This window comes from Hyaena hyaena, unplaced genomic scaffold, assembly GCF_003009895.1.
Source record: "Hyaena hyaena isolate Hyena2069 unplaced genomic scaffold, ASM300989v1 scaffold_562, whole genome shotgun sequence".
NCBI classification, from domain to species: Eukaryota; Metazoa; Chordata; class Mammalia; order Carnivora; family Hyaenidae; genus Hyaena; species Hyaena hyaena.
The window spans coordinates 5,298-18,386 of NW_024081198.1; the positions used below are offsets into that span (position 1 = coordinate 5,298).

At 38.9% G+C, this 13,089-nt stretch overlaps 1 pseudogene; it reads left to right on the forward strand.

The window, feature by feature from the left end:
- The first annotated feature begins 11,106 nt into the window (after window positions 1-11,106).
- LOC120248102 lies at window positions 11,107-11,244 on the forward strand (annotated as a pseudogene).
- Window positions 11,245-13,089: the final 1,845 nt, after the last annotated feature.

A 13,089-nucleotide genomic window follows, 5' to 3' on the forward strand; every position in this document is an offset into this window, starting at 1 on the left:
TAATGTTATATGTCAAATGGCAGGTAATGTTATACATCATTACAGAATTTTATGCCTTTCAATATACTTGGTTGTATGTGATCTAAGACAGCCACTCTGTGAATTAAGTGGGGCAGACAAAGGTACCTACATCTTGCATATGAAGAAAGAAGGGGCAGAAAGATGAAATGGTTCGCTTGAGGTCATACACAGGGTTAGTCACACTGTCTGTCAGCTTTAGATCCCAGGGCTCCTGACAGTATTTCATACCAGAAAAGTAGACTGAATTAGATACAATGTCAGTTATTATATTTTTAAATCCCAAAAATGAAAAAACCCTCAGTAAGATTTTTATTCATTAACAAAGTAAAATCAAGGGGCTAGCCCCACAAAATATTTTGTTGCATAAATCACAAGACACAAGGGAGGTTCCTTTTTCAGCTTATTTGCAAGAGTTAAATAGCTCTGGGTCAACCAGAGGAAACTCAAATAGAGGGAAATTATTTTGGAGTGATGAAACTAAAGCCAGCACAATAGGTGAGCAAAATTCTAATGAAGTTAAAATGATGAAGTTAAAAATGAAAGGATTTCACTTTCAGGAATCTGAGATTGGGGGGAGGGGGATACAAATGACACAGAATCAGAAGCAGGGGGTGGGGTGGGCAAGGAATATGGCAACCATCAATTAGAAAAGCTCTTCAAATTCAATTGGACTATTAAAACTATGGAATCCCCACAACTAAACCCCAACTGGGAAAAACTCAGAAGAAAATGATCTCCCGCCCCCATGAGATAGCAAACATGATTTAGGTAAAAAGCTTTTAGTTTTATGGCTGGGGAGGTAGCAATAAAGAAAATGAACTTCCTGCCAGTGATTCTTTTTCAAGCCCTGCCAATTCCTGTGTCTGGGGAAACTATAAAGAATATCCAGTCTCATGTGAAGAGAATTGCTGCAAATCTCCAGCTTTACCTGCATTCAACCATCGGAACATCCGTGAGCCTATTCCTAGCCCAGCCTGGAAGGGACGGGACCAGGGGACCCTGTGCTATTCCGCACCTTGAACTACACTGTCTATGCGTCAGCACAATCAGGGCCATCGGCAGTAGGTGCTAGAGAGATACAGATTGCTGAAGCAAACAGCTGATGAAAAGCAGAATCTTTCCTCTTTGGCAGCAATGCCAATACCATGAAGCATGTTTCTTTTGGAGCTCTCCAAACCACTTCAAAAGCAAGTTTTCTGGTGTGGATCAAGAAAGCTAGGCAAACTGTCCCCAAGCGCATAGCCACCGGCCAAGATCCTGATGAGGGAAGGCAGCTGGGGACAATGCTCAGGCTGCAGCACAGCCCTACTCAGTGCTTTGTTGAACTCCAACAGGCATGGGAAGCATGTGAGGAAAGCACAGTTGATTTCTGTGATCTTTGGCTAACCTAAATGTGGCCAGTTGCCTAGACCCCTGGCACCACCCTTCCCCAGCCCCCGGCCTGCTTCCTGGTGGCCTGGCCCGGCTCACTATCCCCAGACTTGTCTTCTGTCCCTGTCCAAACTGACCAGTGCAGTGCCTGCTTCTCTTTGGACTACCCAACTAACCAACTGGTTTGGTTACTCTGTTAAGTGAACTTTGGTTAGCTAGGATGCGATGGGAAGTCACTCAAATAAGAGGGCTGAAAGCTTATCAGCAGAAGGGAGAAGGCGAAGGGACAAAAGCAGGGAAGGAATGTGTTTTGTGTTGCAGAACCAACAGGTCTGGCCAAGGAGACGCCCAGCTGGGTGTTTCACCTGATAGCCCCTTCCAGGTGTGTCTCACCCACAGCCCCTTCTGTGAGCCAGTTTGAGCTGGATCTGAGCTGACAACCTGCACAGAAGCCCCCCGAATTGTCCTGAGGTTACCTTCAGCTCAATATAATACAAAGATCTCCTATGCATGGGGCTTTCCATCACTGTTGGAGTATACGATGTATGCCCTGCCATGTCGACGCACATGCACACCTGAACCAGAAGTGCCCGAGTAACAGAGTATGTGTAAGTTCCTTAACGTATATGCAAGCTGCCTGCCTCCACCCCCTAATATACTGCATGAAAGTTTCCTGGACCGACCCCATGGGCGCACAGTGCTTTGAGAGCTATCTCCCTGTCTCCTCAATTGGAACAAGACGTAAAAAAAAAATTCTGTTTCCAGCACTTCCTTGGGTTGTGTTCCAATCTGATGCACCCCAAGCAACGGACCCACCCCTTGAGTTGGGTTACACTCTAACTCATGGTTTCATGAACACTGAACACAGGCAGGTATGCTGACAATTACCAAACTCTATCCTGCCTTCTTCAACGTGTACCAAGGCCTGTTTAGGTTGAACAAAATTCTGAGACCTAAGTATAAGGTCTGAGTTGGCTTTTTATCTCTCTCTCAGTCCTTTTTTTTTTTTTTTAACTTTTTACAGAAATTCTTTAATTTAACCCAAAAGGGACACTTGTATGACATTTGAACTAATATGGAAAGTCAACAAGACAAAGAATTTGGAAACAGTCTTTCAGGCCCCCACAAATGACATGAAGTTTATCTACAAAACACTCCCCTGTGCCTCTCTCAAGATCCAAGTCTCTACTTTCAGCCACGAAGTTTCACTCGGCAGTTTCTTCCTGTGAAATCTAAGAAGATTAATTCCTGAAAACCAAGGGCTTTGAAGAATCACAGAAAGAACTCTCTAGCAAAAAGACGGCATAAATATGGTGGTCCAGAGTTAGATAGAAGGGCTACACACCTCAACACCATCTTTTCCTACCTGCAGTTCTAACTCTCTCTGAACCTAGGTTTTGCCGTCTCTAAAATGGGTCTAGTAACAGGTACTTCAGAGTATTACTGTGAGGATCAAATGTGAAGATACTCAAAAATTTTTTAATATGGTTACTCTGAACCTAGGTTTTGTCGTCTCTAAAATGGGTCTAGTAACAGGTACTTCAGAGTATTACTGTGAGGATCAAATGTAAAGATACTCAAAAATTTTTTAATATGGCTAGTGCTTACCATTCAGTAAATATTAACAGGCTTCCAAGCTCCCTTCTCCAAATAGAGGGATCTCTAATAGACAAGAGAGAGTTCCCAGTAGTCCTATAGGTGGTGGTCTAATTTATCACTAACCAATCAGACCTAAATACCATTTTATGAAAGTCTAGAACTTGGTGAAAAGCAAAGGGGGAAATCATCAACATCCCTCTAAGAAGATGATAAAGGATCTACTTTCTCAATTCTTTCACAGTACTTTTTCTCAAACCTCCATTTAGATTTCAGTTCCACAAAGGAAATAAAATTTGTTATAATGGAAGTGGTTAAGATGGTATTTAGCCAGGGAACAAATTTCCCCACTATGTCCCTAAGAAAGGTGTAGAAATAACATTTCATTACTCCCCAGAGATTTTCTCCAAATACAACGAGAGGTCTAACGAGCTGAACTTAAGGCTGAAAGGACTCTGTTACTAACATGGTCTAATGCCAGAATAGACCACAGACCTCCTCCATCTACTCTCCCCACACCCAAATGAACTCGTAGATCTGGTCACGCTGGTACGAGAAAGGACTAGAACACCTGTCAGAGAAGAGGACAAGGAAGACAGCCAGACAGAGACCTGTCTCAATAATGGCAGGGGAGCTTGCCTAGGCTTTGTTTGTTTTCTGTTTTCCTGTTTTTGACTATGTGTTAGAAGACTATGTCTTCAGATGATGCTTATGCATGCATTGACAATACCACAGAACTCATTCTTTTCCCACTATGAATATTTAAGATTGGAAAGAATTTCTTGTCTGCTTTACAGTGCCCTATTCACAGATTTAAAGAGCTGCTACCCAAAAAGACGTAAGATTTCAAAAGAAAAGATGTTAGCACTCTCAGGGGCTTAAAGAGTATTGTAAGAGAATAGTAAATAGGCTCTGAAATCAGATAGACTTGATTCAAATCCCAGTTATACCACTTATTAACTGTGCAGCCTTGGGCGAGTCTCTCCAATTTAGTTCCGCTGCAGAATTGGAACAGTGAGAGTGGTCGACATTAGGGTTTCGTGTGGATCAAATTATATAATATATATAAAGCACTCAGCATTAGCTTTGTTCATAAATTCTGCCATATGATTTCAAAGCACATACTTTTACCAACAGTGTTATAAAGCCTTCTATGATAGATTAAGCTATTAGAAGGCTTGTGGAGGTCATTCGGTAAAAATTTGGTGACTATAATAGGGTAAGAATAAACAAATCTTTAGAGGAAATAGTCCAATGTGCTTTGTTATTAACAAATCCAGACAGACAATTTGGACAAGAATCAAGGCATAATTTTTTAAGTCTTTTTCTAGAAGCTAAGTTTTTATCCAAGGGACACTGGCTGTTCTTAGATAAAGGTTCTGTGAACTGCATGTTTGCGTCCTCCCCAAATTCATAGCATGAAGCCCTGTGGTGTTAGCAGTGGTATTGGGAGGCTTGGCTTTGGGGAGGTAATTAGGTTTAGATGAAGTTCTGAGGTAGGGAATGTAAAATGGGCCTCGTGTTCTTATAGGAAAAGAAAGAGACCAGAGCCTTCTGGGCCATCTGAGGATACAAGCCACCAGCAAACCCAGAAGCAGGTCTCACCAGACACTGGATCTACCTTGATCTTGGACTTCCCAGCCTTCCGGAATGACAGAAATAACTGTTCATTGTTTAAGCCTCTCAGTCTTAATAATGTGTTATAGAAGCCCAAGCAGACTAAGGTTTAAGGATTCTCTTTTTTTCAGAAATCCAGTTTAGTGAGTCACCCGTCATCCTGAGATATGGTTTCCTCCCTTCTCCCTCCCGGAAACTCCGGGACTCTCACTCCTCAGAGCCGTACCTCTAACCCACATCTGAAGAGTCTGTCTGTGCTCCTGTGGGGTGGTCCTGTCTAACACAGACAATCAAAGAATGTTTGTTAATGAAAGGAAGCGTCTCCGCGGGGCTCACCAGCCAGCATCCCTAGAAAGCACCTGTGAGACTACTTAAGCCCGCCCATCAGAATGAGGTCACAGATTCACCAGAAAGTTCAGATTCTGGGGTCAGCCTTGTCCTCAGAATGCACATTAGCACCATGGTTAGCAGTGGCCACTGAACACCTGGCCATAACCTCTGGCCAGTGAGTGGTCTCTCTCTCTCCCTGTTCTGATGCCAGTCAGCTGGATCCCCAGTCACCCTTGGCCTTCACTGAGGCCCAGGCCTGCTGTGACTCGGTCAAAGTCAGAGCATGGTCTAGCCCCCAATCCAGGGTTTCCCTTCAACTCCATCAGCACATATATTAAACAACTAGGCCAGCTTTATTTTCGTTTTCTCACTTTGCCACTTCTTAGAATTCTACATTTCGAGAATCCTGACCTCCCTACATTCCATAATCCCCTGGAAAGTGACACAGCAAATATGCTGCACTCACAGTGCAAAGAGAAGCTGATTTCATTTTCCCATCATCTAAAAAGCACATAAGGTAATTTCTAAACCAGCAGTAAAATCTATTTATAAAGAAAGCTGATTTGTTTTCTGCACTTTCTAGCACAGAGGTTCAATTTATTTCCTTACCATAAAAAGAACCATTACTTTTTTTAAACAATCATAGTTAGTGCATTTTAGAAATGTTTTAATTTCAAAAAAAAATCAACTTGCAAATTACAGTGTAAATAGCTTTCTTAAAATGGTCCCGTTTTAGACCCGGTTTGTTGATTGATGACTTCTCTATGCTTCAAGGCAGATGATTTCACAGTCATTGGGTATATAATATAATGATGTTTTTATAAGGCTGTTAGTATCACTAAAACATAATTATTGTAAATAAAATTATAGGGGAAATAGGGAGACCCTCACTCTAACAATGCTGAATTTGGGGCTAACTTATTGTTAAAATTTGTGTTTCTACAGGAAAAACCCTACACATTCCCTCCATGGGACAAACCTAATAGCACTTTGAAAACTGAATAATTATGAAACAGGAGCTAAGGCGATTTTTTAGAGTACTTGGTGTTCCTGGAATCTACTGCCTTGTGTTACTGGAAAGGAAACAGCAGCCCCTTGTGGACAAATAAGAAAGTGCCTACATTTTGCTCCAGGAGTATCGGGTTGTATTTAAATTCCCATTTTTTAGGTTTGTGTAGCCCTTTCTCCAAGAGATGTAGTGTCATGCTTATATTTAAAGGATAGCATAGCATTACTTATAGAGATTTAGAAGCGATCCTAAAATGTATTCAGGGAGACACATCACCTGAATGTAGTTGCATGGACTCTCTAAATTCCAAATTTGGGTGGGGACAAAAATGATCCAGATTTCTTTGAATATACCGAAAGTTAGAAGACAGGAAAGAAAGTCTTTAATCAGGCAGTCTCAGTGATGCGCATTCCCACAGTTCCTAGTTTATGGTAATATCATAAGCTAAAAAGCAAATTCCAGCAAAAACAGCACGAAAGGAAAAGGAAGGAAATGACAGCTGAAACTCCACCTCCATCCTCCTAAACTCCTCCTCCCCCACCCCACCCCCCTGCCCCCGGAGTCAACAACAGCAAAGCCCCCAACCTCTGCTTCACCCCTCAGCTCCCCTCGCCTCTGTGCACATGCCGGCCAGGGAACGCTGCGTGACCGGTCAGAGCATTTGGAAGTCGCTTCCTCCCCAAGGCGGGAAGCCACGCCCTCCTAACCAGTGGGAATTGCCCCTTATGTCATACCTTTAACAAGACATTCCCCTCAGCCTGGCTAAACTTGAGACAGACTTCTTTCTGACACTAGGCCCCTGGCCTCCCTTCTCTTAGAATATCCACTTTACAGAACTTGTGACTATAAATATTTCTGTCCTACTGAGATGTAAATCATTTTTAAAGCCCCCTGTCACTTTTACAACCCAGGAATATCTTACTCAGGGATCTGGGAGCCATTCCTTTGAAATGTAATCCTCACAGGAGAGAGTATTCCTGTCTCCCAGTCTCTGTGGGAGAGTGTGAGTCTAAGTTTGGTGGTGCCTTGATCCACATTATAAAACTACCTTCTGTTATAGAGATACAAGAAAGCTTCTTTTTCCTTTGGTTAAACTCAATTAGCAAACACAGACGGCCCAAGATCTCCCTTGCACTCCACCTCTTAAAATCCCCACAACCCTTTGTTTCAGTGGGGCGGAATTCAGACTGGATTCTCACGTCTCTCCCCTTCTGCAATAGCCTTGCATAAAGTCATCCTTCCTGGTTTAGCTTCCGTGACATATTCTCTTTGACACCTTCCACCTTCTCCAACTAAAGTGCATAATCCACCCCTTATAGGATGCTATGCAACCAATCTTGACTCTCCAACATGCAAAAAGTAACTTTTAGGCTTTTAAAACCCAGATCAGCCTGGTAAGTTGTTGCTCATAACTATCGTTGGGCTATGGGTTTCAAGTTCTTATCTCAGAATTGATAAGGAGAACACTGAGTTTTAATAAGTTGCTACCTACTTCTAATTTCTGCTATCATATTCCTATTGCTTTCCATGGCAATGGATGCCTCTGGTTCAGTCAGAAGAGAGCACAGAAAAATCTCACCAATATGTTTGAAAAAGTTACCTTCATTTAATAAGGAAAGCCTCACTTAACAGTCTTAACATCCCTATGAGGTGGATGCTATTATTATCCCTATTTTATAGGAAGTTAAGATTTATGATTTGTAAATAGCCAGCTTAAGGTCATGTAGGATTATAGATATGGCAGGAACACAAAGAAGCAATCGCACTAGAAGTAGGGGAAGGAAAAGGGTTGATGGGTTTTATCTAGGTTGGTTAGGAAAGGAAAAAAAAAACCTAGGAGGAGCCAAATTCTTGTTATAAAAAGGAATTGTCAGGATACTGGGGACTCAATAAGATAGAAGAAAAGGTGAACTGACAGTAAGAAAAGGAGTCAAAAAGAACAGAGACATTAGAGAACTCAACATTGGAAGTAGGTTTTGGTTACAGAAGAGTTAAGTTTATAGCCAAGGGAGCATGCAGTTCAATTGAAGTGGAAGTAAAAGACAATGAAGGATTAAATTATAAAGCATAATACATTGCTCGACATATGGTAGATTCTCCAGGAATGTTAATAACCTTAAGAAAATCAGGAACTTCAAGTCTACTTACAAATAGTAAGCCATTTTCATCATACTCACATACATGGACATATTAGTATTCTCTCTAAGGGGGGAAATCATTCAACAGCTTTGATTACAGGCTACTTAAAGGATACCTCAAATTATGACTCGTTAACCACAATGTATTAGAATCGCCAGAGCAATGTATTATAGGGAAAAATTGTGAAAGAGTTTCAGATGGACCAAAGAGATGAACCAGATATCTTCAGTGGAAAACTCCACCTGTCTACCACAAACTTTGGGGTTATCTGATTCTATGGGGACCTTGGGCCTTTCTTATGTTTGAGGTATTTGCAATTCTTTAAATTGCGTATCAGTGATACCATGCAAATGATTCTTTTTTTTTTTAATGTTTATTTTTTTATTTTTGAGAGAGAGAGAGAGTGAAAGCACAAGCCAGGAAGGGGCAGAGAGAGAGAGAGGGAGACACAGAATCCAAAGCAGGCTACAGTCTCTGGGCTATCGGCACAGAGATCATGAATTAAGCCACAGCCAGACGTTCAACTGACTAATACACTCAGGCATCCCACAATACAAATGGTTCTTGTGTATAGACAAGAAAATGACTGACTTCTGATGGAAGTATAATTAATTTTCTTCTTCCCTCTACCTCGCAGCAAGAAGTCAGTTTTAACTCTACGGAAGCAAATCTATTTCAATGTCCCTTACTGCATAGATATGTGCAGACTTTTGAATTCTCCATAGAACTCGCTGTAACATCTTATTAGATTGTTCATTAATTACTGAGTTAAATAAAAACCTTTTATAAGAGTTGTTGTATATACAAATATTTGTACATATAAATATACACAATTTTTATATTACCCTCTTTTAAACAATTGCTCTCATTTAAATAACGATTATCCTCTTTTAAACAATATGCCTTTAACGTTACTAAAAATGTAATTCCTGTTCCCCACTAGACCTATTGAATTGAAATCTCAGCCTTAAAGCCCAAGAATGTGTATTGTTGGTAAGCTCTTCAAGTGATTTTTAGGCACACTTAAGTTTATTCACTGCTGAGGTCTATTAATATAATCCTGCAGGCTCAAATAAATTATTATGTTTATAAATCCATCCTCACCAAAGTAACTTTTTGGTTAGCAAAAATGGAAGAAACCCTTTTATTCAATAAGAGTGGGACCAGTAATGGGTAGATTAATCAAACATTTCAGTTAAGAGGAGGAATCATAAAAAGTATCACATGTGTACCTATAAAACTTATTTTTAACTTAAAAGCTACCTGTGTAAATAAATTTGCCAATATTTTGATACACGTTCAAAGCCTTGTATAGATTCACTAGAGTTTCTTCCAGAAACCATGCCAATGATTCATTGTCCCTGCTTTCTAGCTTCACATCCTATAAAGTGAAAACTGGGGCGAAGCAATCCAAGAACTGAGTCACAGATTTTACAGATTTTTCCTATGTGTTTCCAGTTGTTTGGCTTACAATTTAATCTCGCAGCAACTGTTTTATTGTCTCATCTTTCCAATGCATTCAGCTTATTTTTTAGAGAAACAATACTCTTATTATATTCATTTTCTCATCTTACATACTATTTCATTAAATTATGTAATTGTATAATTATACAATTATAGAGCAGGAACAAAGGAGATAAACACATTTGGGAACAAACACAACTGTGTCTTAGAAAATATACAAGGTGCTGTGGGGATGAGCACTGGGTGTTATATGGAAACCAACTTGACAATAAACTATTAAAAAAAGAAAATATACAGGGTGCATGATGGGAGAAGAAATACATGGGCATAAGAGATCAAAACAATAAAGTGTAGCTCAAGAGTTTTCAGCTTGCAGTGGTCGTTAGTTAGTAGGCTTTCTGGGAATACCAGAGAACGTTGGTTTGTTGGGTAAATCAGTTAGTGGAGGTCAACTAAAGGAGTGCCTACTGTGTCTTAATTTATGAAGGAGATACTCCAGCACAAGAAGTTGTTTGAAAACCTGTTTTAAAGAAAGTACATTTATTTTTTTGTTACTTACCTTATTTTTAATTAAATATATATAAGGCTATGCATTAGAGATTCTAACCAATGAGATAACCAAAATTAATATACACCATTGACTTATGAATAAAATTAAAGAAAATATCCATATTTCAAAAATCTGTATAGCTTTATCTTTTATAAATGTATAATTTATTGACATATTTAAAATATTAAATACAACTTTTGGATATCACCAGACCTGGCTTCCCATTCTTACATTCAAGGATTCCTTAGGAGTTTAGGATATCATCTAGACAAACAATAAATATGGACACAATGGACTTGAACTACACGTCAGACAAAGAGATATTCCATCCATAATTTAGACTTAGTAGACATACACAAAACAGTCCATCCAACAGCAGCAGAATGTGTATTCTTCTCAAACACACAGAACATTCTCCAGGATAAATCAAATGACCTAGTAAATTTAAGAAGACTGAAAGCAACTATATTTTCTGACCAAAATGTTATTAAACTAGAAATAAATACAAGAAGAAACCTGCAAAATTCATAAATTTATGGACGTTAAATAACAACTCTTAAATAACCAATGAATCAAAGAAGAAATTAAAAGAGAAATTGAAAATATCTTGAAGCAAACAAAATTGGAAACACAACATACCAAAACCTATGGATGCAGCAAAAGAAGTTCTAACAAGGAAGTTTATAGTGATAAATGCCTACATTAAGAAAAAAAGAAAGAGCTCAAATAAAGATCTTAACTTTACATCTCAAGGAACTAGAAAAAGAAGAACAAATTAGGCCCAAAGCTTCCTGAAGGAAGAAAATTATAAAGATCAGACCAAAATAAATGAAATACAGACCAGGGAAACATTAAAAAATAACAACAAAACTAAGATCTGGTTTTTTGAAAAGATAAATAAAATCAACAAACCTTTAGATAGACTAATAAGGGGAAAGAAAAAAATTCAAATAAAATCACAAATGAAAGAGGAGGCATTGCATCTGCTACCACAAAAATACAAAGGACTATCACTTCTCGGCCTTTTGGCTAAGATCAAGTGTAGTATCTGTTCTTATCAGTTTAAAAATACAAAGGACCATAAAAATCACTGTAGCAATTTATATGCCAACAAATTGGATGACCTAGAAGAAATGGCCAAATTCTCAAAAACATACAACCAATCAAGAATAAATCATGAAAAATAGTCCAATAAAGAATAAGATTGAATCAGCGACCAAAAATCTCCCAGCAAAGGAAAGACCAACACCACATGATTTCCCCGGTAAATTCTACCAAAAATTTAAATAATTGACACCAATCCTTGTCAAACTCTGACAAAAAAATTGAAGAGGAGCTGGGGCAGCTGGGTGGCTCAGTTGGTTAAGCGTCTAACTTCGGCTCAGGTCATGATCTCAGAGTCCATGGGTTAGAGCCTCACGTCGGGCTCTGTGTTGACAGCTCAGAACTTGGAGCCTGCCTCAGATTCTGTGTGTGTCTCTCTCCCTGCCCCTCCCCCACTCACTCTCTGTCTCTGTCTCTCAAGATAAAAATAAAAGACATTAAAATTTTTTTTTTAAATATTAAAGAGGAAAGAACACTGCCAAAGTCATTTTGTGAGGCCACCATTATCCTGTATCAAAGCCAGATAAGGACACTGCAAGAAAGAAAAACATAGGCCAATATCTCTGATGAATACGAATACAAAATTCTTAACAAAATATTAGCAAACTGAATTCAACAACACATTAAGAGAATCATATGTCATGATCAAGTAGGATTTATCTCTGGGAGGCAAGAATGTGTTAACATACACAAATCAATAAATGTGATATACCACTTTAACAGAATGAAAAATAAAAATCATATAATCATGTCAGTATGATGAAGAAAAAGCATTTGACAAAATACATCCTTTCATGACAAAAACTCTTAACAAATTAGCTATAGAAGGCATGTACATCCGATAATAAAGGCATATATGATAAGCCCACAGTGAACATCAGTCACAAAGGTGAAGGTTGAAAGCTTTTTCTCTAAGACCAGGAACAAGATAAAGGCTCCCACTCTTGCCACTGCTATTAAGCATAGTACTTTAAATTCTCGCCAGAGCAATTAGACAAGAAAAAGAAATAAAAGGCATCCAAATCAGAAAGGAAGAAGCAAAACTGTCTTTGTTTGCAGATGACATGATCTTATATATTAAAAACCCTTGAGATTCCAGGTGGGGAAGTGGAAATGTTAGAATTAATCATTGAATTCAGTAAAATTGCAGAATATAAAATCAACACACAGAAATCAGCTGCCTTTCTATATAACAACAAAATATCTTAAAAAGAAATTTTTAAAAATCCCCCTCACAATAGCATCAAAAACAATAAAATACTTTGGAATAAATTTAACCAAGGTGAAAGATCTATCTGTATATTACAAACTACAAGACTTTGATGAAGGACATTGAAGAAGACACAAACAGAGGAGCCTGGATGGCTCAGGTTGGTTGATCATCCTGCTCTTGATTTTGACTAGGTCATGATCTCATGATCATGGGATCAAGACCTATGTCAGGCGCTGTCCTGAGCGTTGAGCCTGGGATTCTCTCTCCCTCTATTTCTGCCCCTCCTTCTCTTTCTCAAAATAAATAAATAAGCATTAAAACAATTTTTTTTTAATTTAAAAAGAAGACACAGGCACTTGGGTGGTTCAGGCAGATAAATGTCTAACTCTTGATTGCAGCTCAAGTCATGATCTCACGGTTCATGAGATCAAGACCCACATCAAGCTCTGAGCTGCACACTGACAGTGAGGAGCCTGCTTGGGATCCTCTAACTCCCTTTTTCTCTCTCTGTCCCTCCCCCTCTCTGGTTCTCTCTCTCAAAATAAATAAGTAAATTTTTAAAACTGTTTAAAAATTTTTTTTAATTAAAAAAATAAGATATAAACAAATGGAAAGAAATCCTGTGTTCATGGATAAGAATTAATATTGTTAAATGCCTATACTACCCCAGAGCCA